The 8,293-nt window shown below is 38.2% G+C and overlaps 1 pseudogene; it reads right to left on the bottom strand.

Moving 5' to 3' along the window:
• Positions 1-6,089: 6,089 nt before the first annotated feature.
• On the bottom strand, positions 6,090-6,686 carry LOC123832695 (annotated as a pseudogene).
• Between the last annotated feature and the right edge of the window lie 1,607 nt (positions 6,687-8,293).

Genomic DNA, 8,293 nt, shown 5'->3' with positions numbered 1-8,293 from the left:
TAATTTGTGAATGTTGTACCATCTGTGCATTCCCAGAGTAAATCCCATTTGATCAGGGTGTATGATTTTTTTATGCATTGTTGTATTCTATTTACAGGGATATTGGCCTGTAATTTTCTTTATTTGTAATGTCTTTGTCTGGTTTTGGAATTAGGAAAATGTTGGCCTCATGGAATGAGCTTAGGAGCTTTCCTTCATCTTGAATTTTATGAAATAGTTTGAGAAGAAGATGTGTTAGCTCTTGGAATGTTTGGTATATTCACCTGTGAAGCTATATGGTCTAGGGCTTTTGTTTGCTGTGAGTTTTTAGATTAACACTTCAATTTCATTAGGTGTAATCTCTCTACTAAGATTCTTTGATTCTTCCTGATTTATTTTTGGAAGATTGTATATTTCTAGGAAATCACCCATTTCATCTGGGTTGTCCAGTTTGTTGGTATATAATTGTTCATAATAGTTTCATACCATCTTCTGTGTATCTTTGTTGTCAGTTGTTATTTCTCCTCTTTTATTTCTGATTTTATTTATTTGGGTTATTTCTTCAAATAATGAAGAGTTTATTCATGAAAGTTTTTACCAACAGAGAAATGGTAGGGCAAACAATCTATGCTTCAGGAAAATGACTTTTTGAGATATGACTTGTAATTTAACATCTCACGTACATTTTAAAATTCAAAAACTCCCAGAATATGGCCCTGAAATTTTCTTTCTTCAGTATTCATTTGTTCATTCAGTTTACAATTTCATTCTATAGTTGTTTACTGGGTACCTATTTATGTGCCAGCTACTGTGTCAGACACTAAGGATATAACATCAAACACACTTGAGTTTACACCATGGCAAGGAAAGCGATCATTAAACAAACACATGTACAATTAATGAATACATTAGTTATAATGAGCAAAATAAAGACATACAGAGTCCTATGAAAATAATTAGCAAGGAAAGGATGTCCAATCAAGCTCCCCTTGTAGGACTCCAAGAACAAAATGAGGGTATTATTAAGCTAAGTGATATTTAAGTTATGATGAGCAAGAGTGGCAGAGCTAGGGGAAGATCCTTCCAACCAGATAGAATGGCCTCTGTAAAGTGCAGACGCTATTCTAAGTGAGGAGGAAGGTATTGTTCTTTAGAGACAGGAAAAAGGCAGCATAGTTGCAGCACTGAGTGGAGAAAAGAGACTGTCCCAAATGAGGAAGCTGGAGAGGCTAGCAAGGGCAAGACTACATATACAGGCCCTTCAAGGTCATACTGAGTCTTAGCAGATTCATTGATGGATAAATGGATACGCAATGTGGTACATACATACAGAGAAATAATATTCAGCCTTAAAAAGGAAATTCAAAGCCACACCACATGGACAAATCTGGAAAACATTATGCTAATTGAGGAAACAAATGAAAATGAGCTCACAACAGTCCAAAACTTATGGGACACAGTGAATGCAGTCCTGAGAGGGAAGTTCATAGTGATACAGACTTACATTTAAAAGATAGAAATACTTCAAACAAGCAACCTAACCCTACATCTACAAAAACTGGAGGAACAACAACAAACAAAGCCCAGAATAAGTAGAAGGATGGAAGTAATCAAAATCAGAGCAGAATTAAATGTCATAGAGACTAGAACAATTCTAAGGATCAATAAATCCAAGAGTTGGTTCTTTCAAAAGATAAAGAAAATCGACAAGCCTTTAAGCAGACGCCTCAAGAAAAAGAGAGGGAGGACCCAAATAAACAACATCTGAAATGAAAAAGGAGAGATCAAAATTGATACCACAGAAATACAAAGGAGTGTAAGAAATTACTATGAACAACTATATGCCAAGAAATTTAAAAACCTGGCTGAAATGGAAAAATTTCTAGAAACGTATGATCTTCCAAAACTGAATGAAGAAGCAGAAAGCCTGAACAGACCAATAACAGCTGACGAAATCAAAGCAGTAACCAAAAAGCTCCTGGTGCACAAAAGCCCTGGATCAGACAGTTGCACAGGAGAATTTTAGAAATCATTTCAGAAAGATCTAGGCCCTATCCTTCTCAAACTATTCCAAAAATTTACAAAGATGGAAGACTCCCAAACTCTTCCTATGAAGCTAGCATCATCTTAACTCCAAATCCAGATAAAGATACAACAAAGAAAGAAAACTACAGGCCAATATCACTGATGAACATAGACACTTAAAATACTCAACAAAATATTGGCAAACCACATCCAGTAATACATTAAAATGATCATATACCATGATCAAGTAGGATTCATCCCAGGGATGCAAAGGTGGAACAATATTGGCAAATCAATAAACACAATGCATCACATAAACAAAAGGAATGACAAAAATCACATGATCATATCAATAGATGAGAAAAAAAGCATTTGAAATGGTACAGAAACCATTTTATCATAAAAAACACTCAGGAAAGTGGGAGTAGAGGGAGCATACCTCAACATAGTAAAGGACATATGCAAGAACCTACAGGCAACAATGGGCAAAAACTAAAAGCTTTCCCACTAAGATCAGGAAAAAGACAAGGATGTCCACTCTCAACACTTCTATTCAACATAATATTGGAAGTCATAGCCACAGTGGTAAGACAAGATAAAGAAACAAAAAGCATCTGAGTTGGAAAGGAAGAAGCAAAACTGTCATTCTTGGCAGTTGACATGATAGTGTACATAGAAAACCTTATCAACTCCACAGGAAAACTATTTGATTTAATAAGTGAATTTGGCAAAACACCAGGAACAAAGTCAATATTCAGAAATAGAAGGGATTTTTGTACACTAACAATGAAATATCAGAAACAAATCAGGAAAAACCCCATTCAACATAGAAACAAAAAATTAAAGTACCTAGGAATAAACCAACCAAGGAGGTAAAAGACCTGTACTCAGAAAACTACACAACACTGCAGAAAGAAATTAAGGAACACACACAAAAATTAGAAGCATATACTGTATTCATGTGTTAGAAGAAATAACATCATCAGAATGTCCATATTACCCAAAGCAATTTATAGATTCAACACAATCCCTGTTAAAATATCAATGACATATTTCACAGATAAAGAACAAACACTTCAAAAATTTATATGGAACCATAAACGACCCTGAATAGCTGCAGAAAACCGAACAAAGTTGGTGGGATCACAATACCTGATATCAAACTATATTTCAAGGCCACTGGAATCAAAACAATATGGTACTGGCATAAGAACACACACAGATCAATGAATAGAATAAACAGCCCAGAAATAAACCCAAGTATCTATGGTCATTTAATATTTGACCATGGATGGGGGTCAGAAATATAAAATGGAGTAAAAATACCCTCTTCAACAAATGGTGTTTGGAGACTGGATACCTACATGCAAAAAAGTGAAGCTCAACCACCAACTTACACCATACACCAAAATAAACTCAAGATGGATAAAAGACTTAAATATAAGTCATGACACCATAAAAGTCTTAGAGGAGAATATAGGGAGGAAAATCTCAGATATTCCATGCAGCAATATTTTCACCAATATGTCCCCTAGAGTAAAGTACATAATGGAAAGAGTAAAGAAATGGGACTTCATCAAAATAAATAAATAAATAAAACTTCTGCATGCCTAAAGCAACATTAGCAAAATGAAAAGGAAACAACACATATAGGAAAATATATTTGCCAATGATACCTCAGACAAGGGTTTGCTCTCCAAAACACATGAAGAACTCACATGACTTCACTCCAGGAAGACAAACAACCCAATTAAGAAATGGGCAAAGTACCTGAATGGACACTTCTCCAAGGAGGACATACAGAGGGTCCAAAGACATATAAAAGGATGCTCAGCATCACTAGCCTTCAGACAGATGCAAATTTAAACCCCAATGAGATACCACTTCACACCAGTGAGAATGGCCATCATAACGAAATCAACAAACAATAAGTGCTAGCAAGGCTGTGGAGAAAAGGGAACCCTAGTAGACTGTTAATGGGAATGCAGACTTGGGCAGTCACTGTGAAAAACTGCATGGAATTTCCTTAGAAAACTAAAAATGGAACTGCCTTTTGACCCAGCAATTCTGCTGCTGGGATTATACCTTAAGAATCCTGAAACCCTAATTCAAAAGAGCCTATGCACTTTACTGTTCATATAAGCACAATTTACAATAACAAGTGCTTGAAGCAACCTAAGTGCCCATCAGTAAATGAGTGGATCAAAAAAACAGTGGTATATTTACATATTGGAATACTACACAGCAAAAAAGGAAGAAGCTGCTACCCTTTCCAGCAGCATGGATAGATCTCAGCACCTTATGCTAAGTGAAATAATCCAAGAGGTGAAAGACAAATACCACATGATCTCACCTATAAATGGAACCTAATCAACAAAACAAACAAGCAAGCAAAATATAACCAGATATATTGAAATCAAGAACAAACTGACAATAACCAGAGGGGATGTAGGAGGGGATAACCATGGAAAGAATGGGAGGGGTCATCAAGGAACATGCATAAAGGACACATGGACAAAGACTAAAGGAGGTAGGATTGAGGGTGGGAGATGGGGATGGCTCAGGTGTAGGGGAATCTGGAGGGAAATGTAGATAACTGGACTTGAACAACAATAAAAAAGAGAGTGAGAGATAAAAAAAACATTATGGTAAATGAAAGAAGCTAGACACAAAAGAAAAAATATAATACGATTCTACTTATATGAGGTACCTATAATAGTCAAATTCATGGATACAGAAAGTCAAATAGCAATTTTTACGAACTGGGGGGATCAGGGAATGGGGAGTTATTGTTTAATGGGTATTTAGTTTCAGTTTCCCAAGATGAAAAGAGTTCTGGAGATAGGTCATACAACAATGTGAATGTACTTAATTCAATTGAACAAGACACTTAAAAATGATCAAATGTGGCAACATTTTTTATGTCTATCTTACCACAATAAAAAAGGGTGGGGGAATAAGAGTCTTGGTAGATTATTCCTAAGAACACATACAGCACCATAGCAGTTTGAGTGAGATAGAGGAAACGTGATCAGATTTGTTTGGGGAAGACAGCAGCACACATACCAGATCTGACCACAAGGCAAATGACTGACCAGGGTCCTCCAGGCAGGCACAGGGGAGCTCAGGACCAACCCTGCAGAACCTACTTGGCTGAGTGATAAAAAAGGCATCATTTTCTTCTGGGGTCAGAGAGCCTCCTAGCATTAGGCAGGGGTTCTAGCTGAGTTGGCAAAGTCACACTTTGTTTATATGAACTCCACCAGGCAGGTCTTCCAGTAACATCCTGGATGAGGGCCTTCCTGAAGAATTCCTTGAACATTTTCTCATGAGCAATAAGCCAAGGTCATGCCCCACTGCTAACTCACACAGCAGAGAGTTCCACTGACTGAAACTATATTTCCTATTGTTTCAGCAAGAAAGGGGTACATGAACAAGGCCATTCACCAGGCGTATATGAGAGGAAGCCATGCTCAGCTTGGGTAATTACAGTAAAAACCTGTTATAGTATGTCAGCTCTTGACTTCAAAAAATCTTTGGTCACTTAAAAAAGACTTCAAAATGTAGAAAGGACATGCTTTAAAGCCAGAAGACCTAAGTTGAAGTCCCAGCTCTGCCACTTGTTAGCTTCAGAACTGTAAGTGCACTTTCCACTTCTCCAGACTCAGTTCCCTCATGTAGAAAATGGGAATAATAATGTTACTAACAGGATGGAAGCAAGGGTTACATGAAATGATGGCAACAAGGGCTTGACACCCTGTCAGTGTGTGTGCTCTATAGAAGCTCAGTTCAGCATGGCTGCATTCTTATTTTTAACACAGAATCTCCAAGACTTGGGGATAATAGAATGTTAATGGTGAGGGAGAGAGTGATCAACAGGATTTAGTCACTTGGAGCTTGGGCTGTTGAGTTGATGGTGAGCAGAGGGAAAAAACATGAAGGGAGGAGCGCAGCAGGTGACGGGGGCAATGGAGGTTCAAGTTCTGCTCTAGCAATGGTAGTGGAAAGACCAAGGGATAAGGAAGCTGCATTTCCTATCAAAACACATCTCTGACAGCTCAATGGAGAGAAACCTTGCCACCTCCTCACTGGGCTTCAGGAAGACATCCCCCCTGCAGAAGAATCAGCTTGAGAATGGGTACCTGCATTAGTGTCTCTTCCATTTCTGGGCTCAGATTCATTCCACTTTCTCTTACAGCCTTGATAGTTGTAGCTGTACACTCTGGGAAGCTGACCATATTCATCAAAATCAGCTGCGGAGACTTTATGGAGATCTGGCCAATCTGATTTAAAGCAAAGTTCCTGTCAGCAGTTACCACAATGATGTGATCAAGGGATCCAGGTGCAGTCCTTATGTTTACTGTCTTATTGAAATTATCCTTGAGTGCTTCCAACACAGACTTCATTTCTTCCTCCACCTCTTCCAAGCTGATTATATTCTCAACCAAGGCAGTGTTAAGATTCACTCTGGTTTGGTACTGTCCTTTCCATTTGGCTTTGGAATTCTTGGTAGAAAAATGATGGAATGGTACAGCTGGATAGGATATGTATTGGCTATGGTCATTCTGTTTTCTACTCACTGTCTTCAGTATAACTTCTGAAACAAGTCTGGTCAAGGCTGCAAGGGAGTTTCAAAAGGCAGGGAGGACGAGGCAGAAGCACTATAAACTCAAGGCCATGTTTGAAGATTCTGTGTGAACATCTCATTAAACAACAACAACAGAAAAGAAAACCCCATCCTAAATTTTGATGCAGCACAATAGACTTTGCAGCCAGGAAGACTTGGAACCCAGTTCCAGCTCCATCACTGATGAAATGACCTTGATTAACAGCTATCACTCAGGATATTAGGAAAAGTTATTTGGATTCTTTCTCATTTTTTCTTGATGAGTTGCATTAGAAGTTTGTCAAACTTGTTTATATTTTCAAAGGACAAACTCTTGGATTCATTGTTGTATTGTACCACTTTTTTAGACTCTATTTAATTTATTTCTTCTTTTTCCTTCATTTATTGTTGTTCAGTTACACTTGTGCCCATTTTACCACCATTATTGTCCCGGCCCTACCCATGCCCCACCTTCCACATTCAGTCCTCCCCCTGTTGTCTTTATCCATGGGTCCTTTATACATGTTCCTTGACTTGACCTTTCTCCTTCTTTCCACTGTTAATACCCTCCCCTCTCACCTCTGGTTGAGAGCATCCAGCAAAACCAGGCCAGCAAAGAGGGAGGAGGAGGGGTGCAGGTCACTCATAATCAGTGCACCTCATAAGAGATACAACGTGGTGGACTAAAGGTGCCAACCTGGTACAGATGGACAGTGGGAGCCACACAGAGCTCAGAAGGCTTGGGCTGGAGGATAGACACCTGTGGATATTGCAGCCCAGACCTAGCCCCCATCCTCAAAAAACCACAGGAAAGGGAAAAAGCAAAGTCCAGACCCTCTCTGCCTGCTGGAGCCAGGGATACCAGTAGAACTGGCTTGACAGGCTTAACATCTTCAGGAGGCTTCCCCCACCCCCTCCACCCAAATGTGAGGCAATAAGACATGGAGCTGTGAAAGGATCAAAGAAACAAACAAAACCAGAGAGAGATCAGAAGGCTAATGCCAACTGGGAAACTGAGACAAATTTCACTTTGCTATCCTACGGAACTTGCATTTTACTTTTATTTTATTATTTTTATTATTTTTATTTATTTTGTTATTTTTTATTTTTTATTTCTCTACTTTCTGTTTGATTTTCTTCATTTTGTTGGCTTGTTTAATTGTATTGTTTGACTGGTTTTCTTTGTTCTCCCTTTTACATTGTAGTTTGATTTTTCTCCTCTCACTTCACTTGTATTCCAATAACACACTACTCTTGGTCTTTTACTTTCTGTTCTTTTTATTCAAATCATATATTTCTTGTCATATTATTGTTGCTCCAGTATTATTGTAAATAATTATTGTTCCATATTATTGTAAATCCTACACAGCACCCCTCCCTGGTCTTGGTCCATTTCACTGTCTTCCTGAGATTTATTACTATTGTGGTTAACTTTATTCACTCGCACACTGAGCCTAGTTTCTATATCTTATGGTCACTATATCTCACTGTAGAATCTTGCCCAAGCACTCTGTTTTCTGGATTTAGCTCACATTCTTTCTCCACTCTAATAAGAGTCTTATCTCTTTTGCACCTTCTATAAAACTGGCTAGTTGGGTGAAATATCATGGTTATCACTGTACTTCTAAGAATCTCCTCTGTTCTCTACTGGTCGGTAATTTAAATTCCATAGAATACTCTCTC

This window comes from Phyllostomus hastatus, unplaced genomic scaffold (assembly GCF_019186645.2).
Source record: "Phyllostomus hastatus isolate PE091 unplaced genomic scaffold, TTU_PhHast_1.1 phas_scaffold_200, whole genome shotgun sequence".
Classification (NCBI taxonomy): domain Eukaryota; kingdom Metazoa; phylum Chordata; class Mammalia; order Chiroptera; family Phyllostomidae; genus Phyllostomus; species Phyllostomus hastatus.
The sequence above is the reverse complement of the archived record's forward strand: the minus strand, read 5'-3'. Positions and strand labels throughout refer to the sequence as shown.